This window comes from Oncorhynchus gorbuscha, linkage group LG07 (genome assembly GCF_021184085.1).
Source record: "Oncorhynchus gorbuscha isolate QuinsamMale2020 ecotype Even-year linkage group LG07, OgorEven_v1.0, whole genome shotgun sequence".
Lineage (NCBI taxonomy): Eukaryota > Metazoa > Chordata > Actinopteri > Salmoniformes > Salmonidae > Oncorhynchus > Oncorhynchus gorbuscha.
This window is the reverse complement of record NC_060179.1, coordinates 10096639-10112495: the sequence shown is the minus strand read 5'-3', so window position 1 is coordinate 10112495 and position 15857 is coordinate 10096639. Positions and strand designations below refer to the sequence as shown.

General features: G+C 45.0%; 1 protein-coding gene across 5 annotated transcripts in view; it reads right to left on the bottom strand.

Moving 5' to 3' along the window:
* Window positions 1-8269, bottom strand: part of LOC124039466 (semaphorin-5A-like) — a 327706-nt gene extending 319437 nt beyond the window's left edge. For all 5 annotated transcript variants that reach the window (XM_046355461.1, XM_046355465.1, XM_046355462.1 and 2 more), the window contains exon 1: window positions 7829-8269. The gene's annotated coding sequence lies outside the window, so the exon portion shown is untranslated. The remainder of the gene's footprint in view (window positions 1-7828) is intronic.
* Window positions 8270-15857: the final 7588 nt, after the last annotated feature.

Genomic DNA, 15857 nt, shown 5'->3' with positions numbered 1-15857 from the left:
CCTCCGCCCCTTCCATCCCTCCTCCATCCCTTCTCCCTCTGCCCCTTCCATCCCTCCTCCAACCCTTCTCCCTCCGCCCCTTCTATCCCTCCTTCCTCCGCCCCTTCCATCCCTCCTCCCCTTCCATCCCTCCTCCCTCCTCCCCTTCCATCCCTCCTCCCTCCTCCCCTTCCATCCCTCCCTCTCTCTCCTCTCAGATCTCCTCTGACTACTCTGTGGCCCAGGGGCTTGGTGCCGTTCAACCTGTCAGATACCAAGACAACGTGTGTGTGTGTGTGTGTGTGTGTGTGTGTGTGTGTGTGTGTGTGTGTGTGTGTGTGTGTGTGTGTGTGTGTGTGTGTGTGTGTGTGTGTGTGTGTGTGTGTGTGTGTGTGTGTGTGTGTGTGTGTGTGTGTGTGTGTGTGTGTGTGTGTGTGTGTGTGTGTGTGTGTGTGTGTGTGTGTGTGTGTGTGTGTGTGAAGTATGCAGGGAGTGTCTGTGTGCCATGAGAGTGTGCTTGTTAATAGAGCAGACTTTATTTAAAACCAGACCACCTGCTCGCTCCCTTCATTAATGAGTCTCTCTCGACAAGGATTTACAATCCTGGGTCCTCGGGACACCAAGGGGTGCACGTTTTGGTGTTGCCGTAACACTACACATCGAACTAAAATAATCCACTAATCATCAAGCTGTGATAATTTGAATCAGCTGTGTAGTGTTAGAGCAAAAACACTGCTCTAGACAAGAGAGCTACTCCCTCCCTCACACCTTTCCTCCCTTCCTCCATCTCTCCATCCCTCCCTTTTCTTTCCAAACACCCCCCTCCTGAGGAAAATACAGACACCCCCTGACTCTATCCCTCCTGAGGAATCAACAGACACCCCCTGACTCTGTCCCTCCTGAGGAAACTACAGTCACCCCTGACTCTGTCCCTCCTGAGGAAACTACAGACACCCCCTGACTCTGTCCCTCCTGAGGAAACTACAGACACCCCCTGACTCTGTCCCTCCTGAGGAAACTACAGACACCCCCTGACTCTGTCCCTCCTGAGGAAACTACAGACACCCCCTGACTCTGTCCCTCCCAGACACCCCCTGACTCTGTCCCTCCTGAAACTACAGACACCTCCTGACTCTGTCCCTCCTGAGGAAACTACAGACACCCCCTGACTCTGTCCCTCCTGAGGAAACTACAGACACCCCCTGACTCTGTCCCTCCTGATGAAACTACAGAGACCTCCTGACTCTGTCCCTCCTGAGGAAACTACAGACACCCCCTGACTCTGTCCCTCCTGAGAACAGTGGGGGGGGGGGGGTGACATAGCACGACTCACTTCACGTCAGGGGAAACCTCAGAAATGGAACACTGGTACCCAATCAATCATCATGTATCTTCACTTCTCCGTTCCCTTTCTGACTCTTTTCTTCCTCTCTAACTCGATCCCATTACACCTATTTTGCATAAACTGCTCCCTTATCCACTGCCAGAACAGAGTCTCAGTATTTTACTAAATATCCTCCATATATTCACAGACATGCTGATTTTCTTCAAATAGCACTTGTGGCCGTAGAATTAGCATCAACCGGCCTTGACTTGAGTGAACCGCGTGTTGTGACTTCCATATGACAACAACAGTGTATGGACGAATGCCAAACAAAACAAACAAGTTCACACAACATGTAATTCAGCCAGGATCACAACCATAGAAACACTCAGAAAACAACAAGAGGTTGACAACATGTTGCATCCTTCTGCAGTAACTATGGTAACCACTGACCAGCCACTCCAACAATGCTGGCCTTTTATCAGGGAGCGACGGACGGTGATGTTTCATTCTGTCAACATTTCCATTTCCCCATTGTATCCCACGGAAACCACAATCACCTGCCACGACCCACGGGGGTAGTCATGGGAACGTGCACATCTCGAAAATGGATAAATAAACAAGGGTGATGAACAGCAGAGAGAAGGAAAATAATCATGGCTCTTATTTTCACGTTTCACTTTTCTGTGACAAATACAATTGGAAGTATGGTGCTTTATCAGGTGAGGTCATGCTAACCTTATACCTGTCTCCAGACCTTATAGTTAAAGTCAGGTTTTAGAGAGTGGGGGAAACTGATGCTAGATCTGTGCCGATGTCTACCCAGCTCCACAAAGATCACAAAGCGGGTCAACAATGGTGCTGTCGCTCAATCTGTCTCTATAGTGACCGCAGAGAACGCCGGGGTCCGTGAGGTCACAGCGACTAATTGCTTTGTTTGTGCTGGGGTTCCTTGTCAGCGAGCAGGCAAATTCACACCAGCTAATCATATGCTGCTATTCACACCAAATGACTGGAGAGAAGAATCACAAAGCGGGTCAACAATGGTGAGTCTCTATAGTGACCGCAGAGAACGCCGGAGGACAGAGAGAGAAAGAGGGAGAGAGAGAGAGAGAGAGACAGAGAGAGAGAGAGACAGGGAGAGAGAGAGAGAGAGAGGTAGAGAGAGAGAGAGAGACAGGGAGAGAGAGAGAGAGAGAGGTAGAGAGAGAGAGACAGGGAGAGAGAGAGAGAGAGAGAGAGAGAGAGAGAGAGAGAGAGAGAGAGAGAGAGAGAGAGAGAGAGAGAGAGAGAGAGAGAGAGAGAGAGAGAGAGAGACAGAGAGAGAGAGAGAGAGAGAGAGAGAGAGAGAGAGAGAGAGAGACAGAGAGAGACAGAGAGAGAGAGAGGTAGAGAGAGAGAGAGAGAGAGAGAGAGAGAGAGAGAGAGAGAGAGAGAGAGAGAGAGAGAGAGAGAGAGAGAGAGAGAGAGAGAGAGAGAGAGCTCAGCTGCTCTACTTCTCTTTAGGTAAAGTTCACACTTCAGTGGTTGTCTTTGTGATGGTGCTTGGAAGAAGAAAGGAAGGAGGTAGGGTGTTTTTCAGCATATATTGTGTTTTCTCTGTCTAGTGAGTTTTCCTTGTTGAAACAGCTGTAATATCAACCCAGTAACTTTGCAGAGAGGCATCCCATCAGATCAATTTCCCCCCCATCGTCTCCCCCCTCCACTCTCTCTTCTCCCTTTTATCTCTCCCTCTAGAGACAGAGAGAGGGAGAGAGAGAGAGAGAGAGAGAGAGAGAGAGAGAGAGAGAGAGAGAGAGAGAGAGAGAGAGAGAGAGAGAGAGAGAGAGAGAGAGAGAGAGAGAGAGAGAGAGAGAGAGAGAGAGAGAGAGAGAGAGAGAGAGAGAGAGAGAGAGAGAGAGAGAGAGAGAGAGAGAGAGAGAGAGAGAGAGAGAGAGAGAGAGAGAGAGAGAGAGAGAGAGAGAGAGAGAGAGAGAGAGAGAGAGAGAGAGAGAGAGAGAGAGAGAGAGAGAGAGAGGAGAGAGAGAGAGAGAGAGAGAGAGAGAGAGAGAGAGAGAGAGAGAGAGAGAGAGAGAGAGAGAGAGAGAGAGAGAGAGAGAGAGAGAGAGGTAGAGAGAGAGAGAGAGAGAGAGAGAGAGAGAGAGACAGAGAGAGAGAGAGAGAGAGAGGAGAGAGAGAGACAGAGAGAGAGAGAGAGAGAGAGAGAGAGAGAGAGAGAGAGAGAGAGAGAGAGAGAGAGAGAGAGAGAGAGAGAGAGAGAGAGAGAGGCTCAGCTGCTCTACTTCTCTTTAGGTAAAGTTCACACTTCAGTGGTTGTCTTTGTGATGGTGCTTGGGAGAAGAAAGGAAGGAGGTAGGGTGTTTTTCAGCATATATTGTGTTTTCTCTGTCTAGTGAGTTTTCCTTGTTGAAACAGCTGTAATATCAACCCAGTAACTTTGCAGAGAGGCATCCCATCAGATCAATTTCCCCCCCATCGTCTCCCCCCTCCACTCTCTCTTCTCCCTTTTATCTCTCCCTCTAGAGACAGAGAGAGAGGAGAGAGAGAGAGAGAGAGAGAGAGAGAGAGAGAGAGAGAGAGAGAGAGAGAGAGAGAGAGAGAGAGAGAGAGAGAGAGAGAGAGAGAGAGAGAGAGAGAGAGAGAGAGAGAGAGAGAGAGAGAGAGAGAGAGAGAGAGAGAGAGAGAGAGAGAGAGAGAGAGAGAGAGAGAGAGAGAGAGAGAGAGAGAGAGAGAGAGAGAGAGAGAGAGAGAGAGAGAGGTAGAGAGAGAGACAGAGAGAGAGAGAGGTAGAGAGAGAGACAGAGAGAGAGAGAGAGAGAGAGAGAGAGAGAGAGAGAGAGAGAGAGAGAGAGAGAGAGAGAGAGAGAGAGAGAGAGAGAGAGAGAGAGAGAGAGAGAGAGAGAGAGAGAGAGAGAGAGAGAGAGAGAGAGAGAGAGAGAGAGAGAGAGAGAGAGAGAGAGAGAGAGAGAGAGGTAGAGAGAGAGACAGAGAGAGAGAGAGGTAGAGAGAGAGACAGAGAGAGAGAGAGAGAGAGAGAGAGAGAGAGAGAGAGAGAGAGAGAGAGAGAGAGAGAGAGAGAGAGAGAGAGAGAGAGAGAGAGAGAGAGAGAGAGAGGTAGAGAGAGAGAGAAGAGAGAGAGAGAGAGAGAGAGAGAGAGAGAGAGAGAGAGAGAGAGAGAGAGAGAGAGAGGAGAGAGAGAGAGAGAGAGAGAGAGAGAGAGAGAGAGAGAGAGAGAGAGAGAGAGAGAGAGAGAGAGAGAGAGAGAGAGAGAGAGAGAGAGAGAGATAGGCTCAGCTGCTCTACTTCTCTTTAAGTGAAGTTCACACTTCAGTGGTTGTCTTTGTGATGGTGCTTGGGAGAAGAAAGAAAGGAGGTAGGTTGTTTTTCAGCATATATTGTGTTTTCTCTGTCTAGTGAGTTTTCCTTGTTGAAACAGCTGTAATATCAACCCAGTAGCTTTGCAGAGAGGCATCCCATCAGATCAATTTCCCCCCCATCGTCTCCCCCCTCCACTCTCTCTTCTCCCTTTTATCTCTCCCTCTACCTCTCTCTCACTTTCTATCGTGTTTTCAGGGATTTGAACGGGCCGAGCCGAGCAGGCCTTTCTGAGAGGTGAACTCTGGGAACTCTGCCAAAACTCTCCGAGTAATTCAGCCATCTGGATTGAGGTCACTGTTAGTCGCGGGGTGCACAGTATGAGACAGCACCATCCACACAGCAGAAAAGGCTCTGGGATTACAGTAGGCCTATTGCCGTGTTCATCACTTCCTTCAGGAAAAAAAGATACATTCAGAATTATTTGAAACATCCATCACTATGACAAAGTACAGTAGAAATGTCACAAAGACCTGTAATTGTTGAGTTGCGATATAAAGAGATATTTCTGAGGTAATTTCCACAGCCACATTCATATTCATGCGGGTCTGAGGATTTCTGAATGCTCTCAGCAGTAAAATACAGAGAATAGCTTATCCTCCTACACCACCTAACATGATGGAAAGAGACACTCAGGATGAATCAGAGCTCACAGGTAGGGATGGAGGCCAATAAGGAGCTGATGTCGGGAGCTAGACAGTTAGGTTTCTGAGGTGAGGTGAACTCACACAGTCACACACTGAACAGGTCATACACACTGTCACCTCAACCCCTTTAAAACGGCCCACCGTTGGGATGCATCTTAAAGACAAGGGGTATTCAACTCTGACCCTACGAGGTCCTGAACCTGCTGGTTTTCTGTTCTACCTGATAATGAATTGGACACAAATGGTGTCCCAGGTCTAAATCAGTCCCTGATTAGAGAGGGAACAATGAAACAATGCAGTGGACCTGGTGTCCCAGGTCTAAATCAGTCCCTGATTAGAGAGGGAACAATGAAACAATGCAGTGGACCTGATGTCCCAGGTCTAAATCAGTCCCTGATTAGAGAGGGAACAATGAAACAATGCAGTGGACCTGATGTCCCAGGTCTAAATCAGTCCCCGATTAGAGAGGGAACAATGAAACAATGCAGTGGACCTGATGTCCCAGGTCTAAATCAGTCCCTGATTAGAGAGGGAACAATGAAACAATGCAGTGGACCTGATGTCCCAGGTCTAAATCAGTCCCCGATTAGAGAGGGAACAATGAAACGATGCAGTGGAACTGGCTTCCAAGTCCAGAGTTGAGTTCAAAGATTACAGACTAAAGCCTGTTTCGTAAAATACAATGTGTTGGAGTGAATAGTTTGTCTTCAAAAAGGTATTGAAGCACAAGTGTGGACAATGAAATTGTTCATTATATCTCCTTGTCTTTGTTTTCTTATGAAGCTTTAAATTTGGCAATGCAGACATACTGTAAGCGATTCCAGTCTCTAACTAAAGGTTCGTAAAACGTAATGGGCTGACAAGACAGAATCTGTGGTGTTGGATTAGAATGGATGGCAATGTAGTGTACTGTTACTGAGGAGTACCAAGGCAAAATGTGCCCACGCAGAAAAAGTGCCAATCCCGATGCATTCGAAGTCAACAGAAGGGAAATGTAACACCTGCTGTATGTCCTGAAAATAACTGTCAAGTAGTCAACAACAACAAAACATATATCCAGGATTCTGTAACAAAACAAGACCTTACCTCCACCTCCTGTTCAATTTGGAAACATTGTCCAACAGGATTGTAACCTGTCAAAAATCCTGTTGGATTAGTGGTTTTTCCAAAAGAATCCTATTGGATTAGTGATTTTTCCAATATAATCCTATTGGATTAGTGATTGTTCCAAAAGAATCCTATTGGATTAGTGATTTTTCCAAAAGAATCCTATTGGATTAGTGGTTTTTCCAAAAGAATCCTATTGGATTAGTGATTTTTCCAAAAGAATCCTATTGGATTAGTGATTTTTCCAAAAGAATCCTATTGGATTAGTGATTTTTCCAAAAGAATCCTATTGGATTAGTGATTTTTTCAAAGGAATCCTATTGGATTAGTGATTTTTCCAAAAGAATCCTATTGGATTAGTGATTTTTCCAAAAGAATCCTATTGGATTAGTGATTTTTTTCAAAGGAATCCTATTGGATTCCAATGCAAGAATCCAATTGAAAAATACTATCAGATTTTGGAACCTGTCCCATTAGACTCTTATGGGATTATATCCTTTAGGATTCTATTTTATAGGACCCTATAGGATTCCAATACATGAATCCAAATGAAAAATCCTATACGATTTTGGAACCAGTCCTAAAATCCTATAGGATATGTTCCAAAATCGGATTTTCTATTGGATTCTAATCAGATTTTGGGGGGTATTTTCTTTTACTAGGAAATAGTTTCTTACCAAAGTCAATTACAATAATTCACACAAAATCCAACTACATTTCACTCCAAATATGTTGTAAACTAATGTGTTACTGTGCTTCAATTAAAGCGTAATTACTTGGCTGCTGATTTGTACACATGTAATGGGTCTATGGGTACAGAGAAGATGCAAAGGGTAAGACTGACAGTGTAATCATAGGATGGGACCGGTAGGCCTACCTATGGAATTACACAGACAAAAACACCGTTAGAAACGAGCCTTCATTACCAGTGGATATTTTATTATACAAATGCATATCTGAATCGTAATGTATCGACCTACATAGGGCAGAGGCGAGAATGTTAGGAAGCGCGTGTGAGGGATAATCACAGCGTCAGCACCACCAAGCGGTACTAAAACATTTCAGTGCAAACCACCAAGCGGTACATTTCATTTCACTGCAAACTTCTACACTGGGATATTCTTATTATTTTATGAATAATATTATCGGCTAACATTATTATATGGTGAAAGTGTCATATGTATGTATTCTAGCTATATGAACAGTTGAATCGTTCACAACAACAGAACAGAGCAGGTGGAAACGTTTCATCTCCAGTAAAATAAAAACTCCCGAGGTTGCAGTATTTAGACTGCAAGACTGCACTTTAATCAGTTCAGTGAAAGGTATAATTCGGAAAGAAGAAAATATAGTCAAGGTAATGCAATTCAAGTGACAAGATGTATAAACCACTCACCAAATTAAATCTCCAACTACTCCCGTTCATCTAGCAGGAGCGAAGCTGCGAGTTTCAACCAGTCTGAAGAAGAAGATGAGCGTTGGCGTGGCTCAGGGAAATGAAGGTAAAGATAGAGTAATCACAGTTTGCGTTCTCATATCCAAAACGTCCAGTAACTCAGTCTCTGACTGCTCAGCACATTTCCCAGGTCTCTCTCTCTCTCTATGCTGTGTCTCCAGGGTCGTATATGTTTCTGTCCTCGTGTCTCCTCGCCCAGCGCGCTACGTAACTGGACACAGCAACGCACTGCTGAGCTCCGCTGCAGCTCACAGACAATCGCCTCGGTCACTGATACAAGGGACCAGGACGCAAACCAAGCGACGCGGACACTTTAAACTTTGTTATAACTGTAGCACGAAGGATGATCTGGCGGAGCTTTGCAGAGTGCGCGGTTATGTTGGTTGCTGCGTGCAAGGCAAGCGCTCTGTGATAGACATAGAGTTCACAGGATTTTAAAAGGAACTGAAGGAACATTGCGCTCCTACTTTGCTTTTTAAAAATGTTTACAAGATCAGCTTCAAAACCTCCGTTTCGTTTCTCTTGAGATACATACAGTTGTTTTCGTCACCTCTTGTTTTTTTTTTGTTTTTTTTAAATATCTTTAATTAATATATCCTCTGGCAGGTGGCCCTTTACATGCACTTTGCATACGGAGTCGGCAGACATACATTTCATTATGTTGATGAAACTTGTTGGGAACCCATAGGCGGTCATAGCGTTCCATAAGTATGTTCTCAGAGATGAAGTCAAAAGCCTTCTTTCATTTAGCAGATCCAGAGGGACTTACCGGTAGTGCATCTTAAAATATCTAGGTGAGACAACCACATATCACACTCATAGAAAGTACATTTCACCTCAATAATTGATGTGGGATTATTTAAGATACTGTTTGAAGAGGTAGGGTTTCAGATGATTTTTGGAAGATGGGTAGGATGCTGTCCTAACTAAAGGGGAAGATGGTTTCACCATTGGGGTGACAGGACAGAGAAGAGCTTTGACTGGATTGGGCGGGAGCTGCCCTCCCGTAGGGGTGGGAGGAACCAGGAGACCAGAGGTGGCAGAACGGAGTGCTTGGGTTAGGGGCTAAAGTTTGAGCGTTCGTTCACACCGTGGATTAATTGACCATGATTCTAGCGTCTCCGCTGCTGCAATAGTGGGTGGCAGGGAGCGGCGCACAGCTTCCTGTAGGTCGTGTACGTACTGCAGACGGACATTACAGAGAAACATTGACTCATGAGATCCCAATGTTTTTTGTTGACTATGCTAACATTTATTATTTCACATCTAGTCTCTACACTCAATTGTACCATGCCAAGTCCAAGTCGTGTAAAACAGGTAGCCTTGGGTGAAACAACAGTTCTGTGAATATTTGTATTTATTTGTATTTATTTAACGTTTATTTTACCTGGCAAGTCAGTTAAGAACAAATTCTTATTTACAATGACGGCCTACCCCGGGTCAAACCCTGATGACGCAGGACCAATCGTGCGCAGCCCTATGGGACGCCCAATCACGGCCTGGTGTGATACAAGATAACAGCTCCTACTTTTGAAAGATATTGCTTGGGTGAAAACGGCACCATGTTTAAAAAGGCCTTTCAGAGAGAAGCAGCGAAATACAGCCAACGTCCTTGTGAATAAAAATATCAGTTAAAAAAACATAAATACAGTAATAATCAACTTCTCAGACATGGGTCCATTTCAAATTTTAACTCTACATCCACACCAATCAGCATGTAGCAAATATGATGCCCATATAAACTGTCAAAATGTGTATACAGTAGATGTTCATGCCTTGAGCGTGACATCTGCAATTTAATTTATTTGTCATTTTTATCCCTACAGCCAAATGACCATGTTGGTCAAGCTGTTCCCAGACACGACCTATCTATGACAGTCATCCTGTGATGACACTTGACAGAGGGGCGGCGTCGACTGCTTTGACAGATGCATTTAGTTATTAAGTCAACAACAGACTGTTAAATAGACCTCTGCCTCTTCCTGTACTGGCCTAGCTGAACACAGATACAGTAGGATAGGCTCTCTCTGTACCCACACATCTACATTCAAATCAGGAAACTTTCATAAAAATGCAAACCACCCACAATAGAGGATAAAGTAAAGCTGTGATTTACATTTGAGGTGGCAATCCTCCAACTCACTAGCTTTCGCTCTCTCTCTCTCTCTCACCTCTAACTCTCATCTCTCTCTCTCTCGCTCTCTCTCTCTCTTGATATGGGAAGTGTGTGGGTAACCTTTTCCTCCTCTATCTGCCAAGCGATGCAATGGGAGCATCCCTTCTTTCTTTAAATACGGAAAAGTTCCAATGCGAAATGTCAAATTTGTCAGAGAACGTTAGCATATTTACAAGGCTGAGACTTGGCATGGATTACGTAGTACAATGTGTATGATGCATTTGTTTGATGCCAGGGAAGGACAAAGACTAGAGAGGACACAGGGGGAGTCTGTGTTTCATCCTGTACATCCCGTGGTGACTTGTACATATTACTCACTGCAGCTGTCCAACAGTTTCTAAGAACTGACTAACTCAACATCAGTGAAGTCATCTTCAGTTGTGTCACATTGGCTGGATGTCCTTTGGGGTGGTGGACCGTTCTTGATACACACGGGAACCCGTTGAACGTGGGAAAAACAACAGCGTTCGCCCTCTGAGTGGCTCACATACACAATCCATGTCTCAATTGTCTCAAGTTTTTTTTATCCTTCTTTAACTTGTCTCCTCCCCTTCATCTGCACTGATTGAAGTGGATTCAACAAGTGACATCAATAAGGGATCATAGCTTTCACCTGGATTCACCTGGTCAGTCTGTCATGGAAAGAGCAGGTGTTCTTCATGGTTTTTAAACTCAGTGTACATTTTGACATGTTTACATAACGTGGAACCGAGAATGATTTGAATTAATATCACAGCTGTCACAAGGTCTAATATTTTAGATTTTAGTCATGTAGCAAACACTCTCATCCAGAGCGACTTACTGGAGCAATTAGGTTTAATTGCCTTGCTCAAGGGCACATCGACAGTATAACCAACTCTCTAAACCGCTAGGCTAAAGCACATGTAGGTAGTAACTGTCTGGATTCAGAACCTAATGTTTGATTCCATCTCAATCTGGATCTAGCTCTTACTCCAACTAAAGCCTCTCCACTTGGAGAGCCTAAAACCCCTGGAAGTGTTATTTACATCGTCATCAAGTTAGATTCCACACAATGGTGGGTCTTGAGATAAATAAGCTTAAATTTAGATTCCAGACAATGGTGGGTCAATAGATAAATAAGCTTAAATTTAGATTCCACACAATGATGGGTCTTGATATTAATAAGCCAAGTAAGATTCCAGACAATGGTGGGTCTTGAGATAAATAAGCTTAAATTTAGATTCCAGACAATGGTTGGTCTTGAGATAAATAAGCTTCAATTTAGATTCCAGAAAATGGTTGGTCTTGAGATAAATAATCTCTGCTAATGGATGGAGGGGGGAGGAATCACCTCTGGTGTGTGTGTCCCTCTCCTTAAACAGCAGACATACTGTATTCCATAGGTGCCAGAGTCAGTCTAATAATCTGGAGTTGCCAGGCAACCCACACCAAAAATCTAGGCTAGGCACAAGTCCCTTACCGCTCTTCACTCCATCCCTTCAACTGGCCCCAAATGTGTTTGCTGTTGTGAAGAGTGTGTGTGTGTGTGTCTCTCTTCTTTCTGTGTGTGTCTCTCTGTGTGTGCATTTCTGTGTGTGTGTGTGTGTCTCTCTCTCTGTGTGTGCTTGTACCTCTGCCTTCCCTCCTACAGCAATCTGTCCATCTGTCCTACTGCTGTTACTACAGAGCCACTGGTCAGCTCAGGACTGGATGACCTCTGGGAACCCTAAGAACAAACAATCCATTGCATGTATGCCACACACACACGCACGTACGCACACACACACACACACACACACACACACACACACACACACACACACACACGCACACACACACACACACACACACACACACACACACACACACACACACACACACGCACGCACGCACGCACGCACGCACGCACGCACGCACGCACACACACACACACACACACACACACACACACACACACACACACACGCACACACACACACACACACACACATACACACACTGAGTTTACAGCAGCTGACTCAATCACCTAAGAAAGACTGTTCCCTGGGGATGGGGTGTGTGCATTTATATGGACCGTGGGTCAGTTTGGATAGGGTGACGGAGAGGGGGGATGGAGAGGGTCATGGAGAGGGGTAATGTAGATGGGGTGATGATGGAGAGGGGGTGACGAGGGGTTGAATGAGAGGGGGTGAGGAGAGGTGATGGAGAGGATGTGAGGAGGGGCTGAGGAGTGGGTGATGGAGGGGTTCATGGGGAGGGGGTGATTGAGAGGGGGTGAAGAGGGGTTGATGGATAGGGGGTCAGGAAGGGAGTGAGTAGGGGGTGATGGAGGGTATAGTTCCTGAAAGGAGGAGAAAAAGGGAGGGAGGGTAGAGCGGGAGAGGAGTGCTGGCCAACTGAATCTCTGCAGTCATCTTTCACCCTGCTACTGTATCGGCGTGGGCCCAATGAGCCATCCCACACTGCACTGGGGTCAAGGCCAGGCGATTTCTCAGGCTTACCCAGCCTTGCCTTGCCCCTGCGGTGGCGGGGGAGAGGACCCTGTAGTGTCGGAGCTCCAGAATGTCTGCTGTAATGGTAACTGTCACGGTCCAGAGGAAGAAGGATTTGTCTTTTGATGTCAACGATGTCATAAATGTCAAGGTTCTCCATGAATAATTTCTGCAGTGAGGGGAAGTGATTGAACCAGATAGACCTGGTGTCTCCCAGGTGTATAACAAAATACACCTGAAACACACAGACACAGAGCTCAGCAAAATCTGGGTGAGATTTAATTTTCTAATGGCTGCCGTATTATTGGCACAAAATCGGCTTGTTCTCATACAGTGCGTGTGTGTCCATGCACTCGTGTGTATGCATTGCCTATAAGTGTGCCCTCTGTCTTCTCTTGTGGCTTCAACAATGTGATGGAGTGGAGCTGTTGCACCCTCCAACCCAGCAGTCCCAGAATGAATGGATAGACTGACAGAGAGAGAGAGACAGAGTGAAAGGGAGAGAGAGACACACACACACACACAGAGAGACACACACACACACAGAGAGAGAGAGAGAGAGGGAGAGAGAGAGAGAGAGAGAGAGAGAGAGAGAGAGAGAGAGAGAGAGAGAGAGAGACACACACTCACAGAGAGAGAGAGAGACACACACACAAACAGAGAGAGAGAGAGACACACACACACACACAGAGAGAGAGACACACACACACAGAGAGAGAGAGGGAGAGAGAGAGAGCGAGAGAGACACACAGATAGAGAGCGAGAGACACACACACAGAGAGAGAGAGAGAGAGAGAGGAGATAATCAAATGCCGTGCTCAGCCCTCAGTCCATCTTCCCCTACTCTACTGATACTCTGGCCGGATAGATCCCTCAATGTCCTCCCCTGCTTCCACCATGATGGATAATAACCCTCTCTCTCCCTTGGATGTGAAATTAAGTGCAAAAGTTCAGCGACGGAGATGATAAACAATAATAGTATTGGTGTCAAGGGTTTTACTACCCATAAACAGTGATAGTATTGGTGTCAAGGGTTTTACTACCCATAAACAGTGATAGTATTGGTGTCAAGGGTTTTACTACCCATAAACAGTGATAGTATTGGTGTCAAGGGTTTTACTACCCATAAACAATGACAGTATTGGTGTCAAGGGTTTTACTACCCATAAACAATGACAGTATTGGTGTCAAGGGTTTTACTACCCATAAACAGTGATAGTATTGGTGTCAAGGGTTTTACTACCCATAAACAGTGATACTATTGGTGTCAAGGGTTTTACTACCCATAAACAGTGATAGTATTGGTGTCAAGGGTTTTACTACCCATAAACAATGACAGTATTGGTGTCAAGGGTTTTACTACCCATAAACAATGACAATATTGGTGTCAAGGGTTTTACTACCCATAAACAATGACAGTATTGGTGTCAAGGGTTTTACGACCCATAAACGGTGATATTATTGGTGTCAAGGGTTTTACTACCCATAAACAGTGATAGTATTGGTGTCAAAGGTTTTACTACCCTTAAACAGTGATAGTATTGGTGTCAAGGGTTTTACTACCCATAAACAGTGATACTATTGGTGTCAAGGGTTTTACTACCCATAAACAATGACAGTATTGGTGTCAAGGGTTTTACTACCCATAAACAATGACAGTATTGGTGTCAAGGGTTTTACTACCCATAAACAATGACAGTATTGGTGTCAAAGGTTTTACTAGCCTTAAACAGTGATAGTATTGGTGTCAAGGGTTTTACTACCCATAAACAGTGATACTATTGGTGTCAAGGGTTTTACTACCCATAAACAATGACAGTATTGGTGTCAAGGGTTTTACTACCCATAAACAAATGATTGCCACACCCTGATCTGTTTCACCAGTCGTTGTGATTGTCTTCACCCACCTCCAGGTGTCTCCTTTTTTCCCCATTAGTCCCCGGTGTATTTATCCCTGTGTTTCCTGTCTCTCTGTGCCAGTTCGTCTCGTTTTGCCAAGTCCACCAGCATTTCTCCTAGCTCCTATTTTTCCCAGCCACTGTTTTTTTCCTAGCCCTCCTGGTTCTGACCTCGAGACTGCTTATCCCCTTGTACTGTTTGAACTCTGACCTGGTTTATGAACTCTCGCCTGTCCCTGACCTGCCTTTTGCCTAACCCTTTTGGTATAATAAATATCGGAGCTCAGCCATCTGTGCCTGCATTTGGGTCTCGCCTTGGGCCCTTATAATGATAGAATTTGTGTCAAGGGTTTTACTATCCACAAACAAATAGAAGAACCCTGTTGATCTATTCGTATTGATTACAAAATGTGGTTAAAAATATATATATTTGGCAATATAACAAATAAACTCAGCAAAAAAAAGAAACGTCCCTTTTTCAGGACCCTGTCTTTCAACGATCATTTGTAAAAATCCAAATAATTTCACCCGTCTTCATTGTAGAGGGTTTAAACACTGTTGCTTGTTCAATGAACCCATAAACAATGAATGAACTTGCACCTGTGAGTGATGGTCGGATTCACGTTAATCGTCGAAGGGATGAGCGTCACACCGAGGTGGAGGGTCCGTCATGGTCTGGTGAAGTGTGTATTTACACACGTTAAGATAAATGCAGTTGACAGTGAGAGGACGGTTCTTTTTTTTTTGTTGCTGAGTTCATAGTGGGTGTTATTGTGGGTGTTATTGTGTCTGCTAGCACACTCACAGCCCTTCGTCCTCGGTGTCACCGGGGTCACACACATACAACACCCCTCCAACAGCACTGCAAGCACAGACACACACACACACAAAGGCAAGAATGCATACACACACAGGAACAGAGCTGTGTTTGTGTTTATTTGAATGGTAATGCTCTCTGATCACAGCAAATCAAGACTGGGCTTCCTGCTACACTGGCTGTGTTTCTCTGGAGTTTAGTCAGTCTATATTTATGTTCTTGGCCTCTGCTGAAGCACAAAAAAAAATGTCAGAAATCTGCAGTTTGTTTCACAGTGTGGACTGATGGATGCATTGACTGTCTATGTGCCACAGTGAAGAACTATATGGAATGGTTTATGTGACACTTCTTCCTGGATCACCCATAGGCTTCTGTATGCCGGTATTGACAATCCTCTTTTCATGGTAAATGTACTGTAACACTGTGTCTTAATGCAACCAATTTGTTTTCACATTTATCAAACTTCTCATCTAACTTCTGTCCCAATGAGAAATAAAAGTACAGGAAAAAAACAATCCTAAAGAGCAAGAAACACAACAACAACCAGGATAACACCAAAAACGAGCCCTAACCAATAATCATCATCGTCGTTACCTGGTCATGATCCTCTTTCATTACCGGTGAT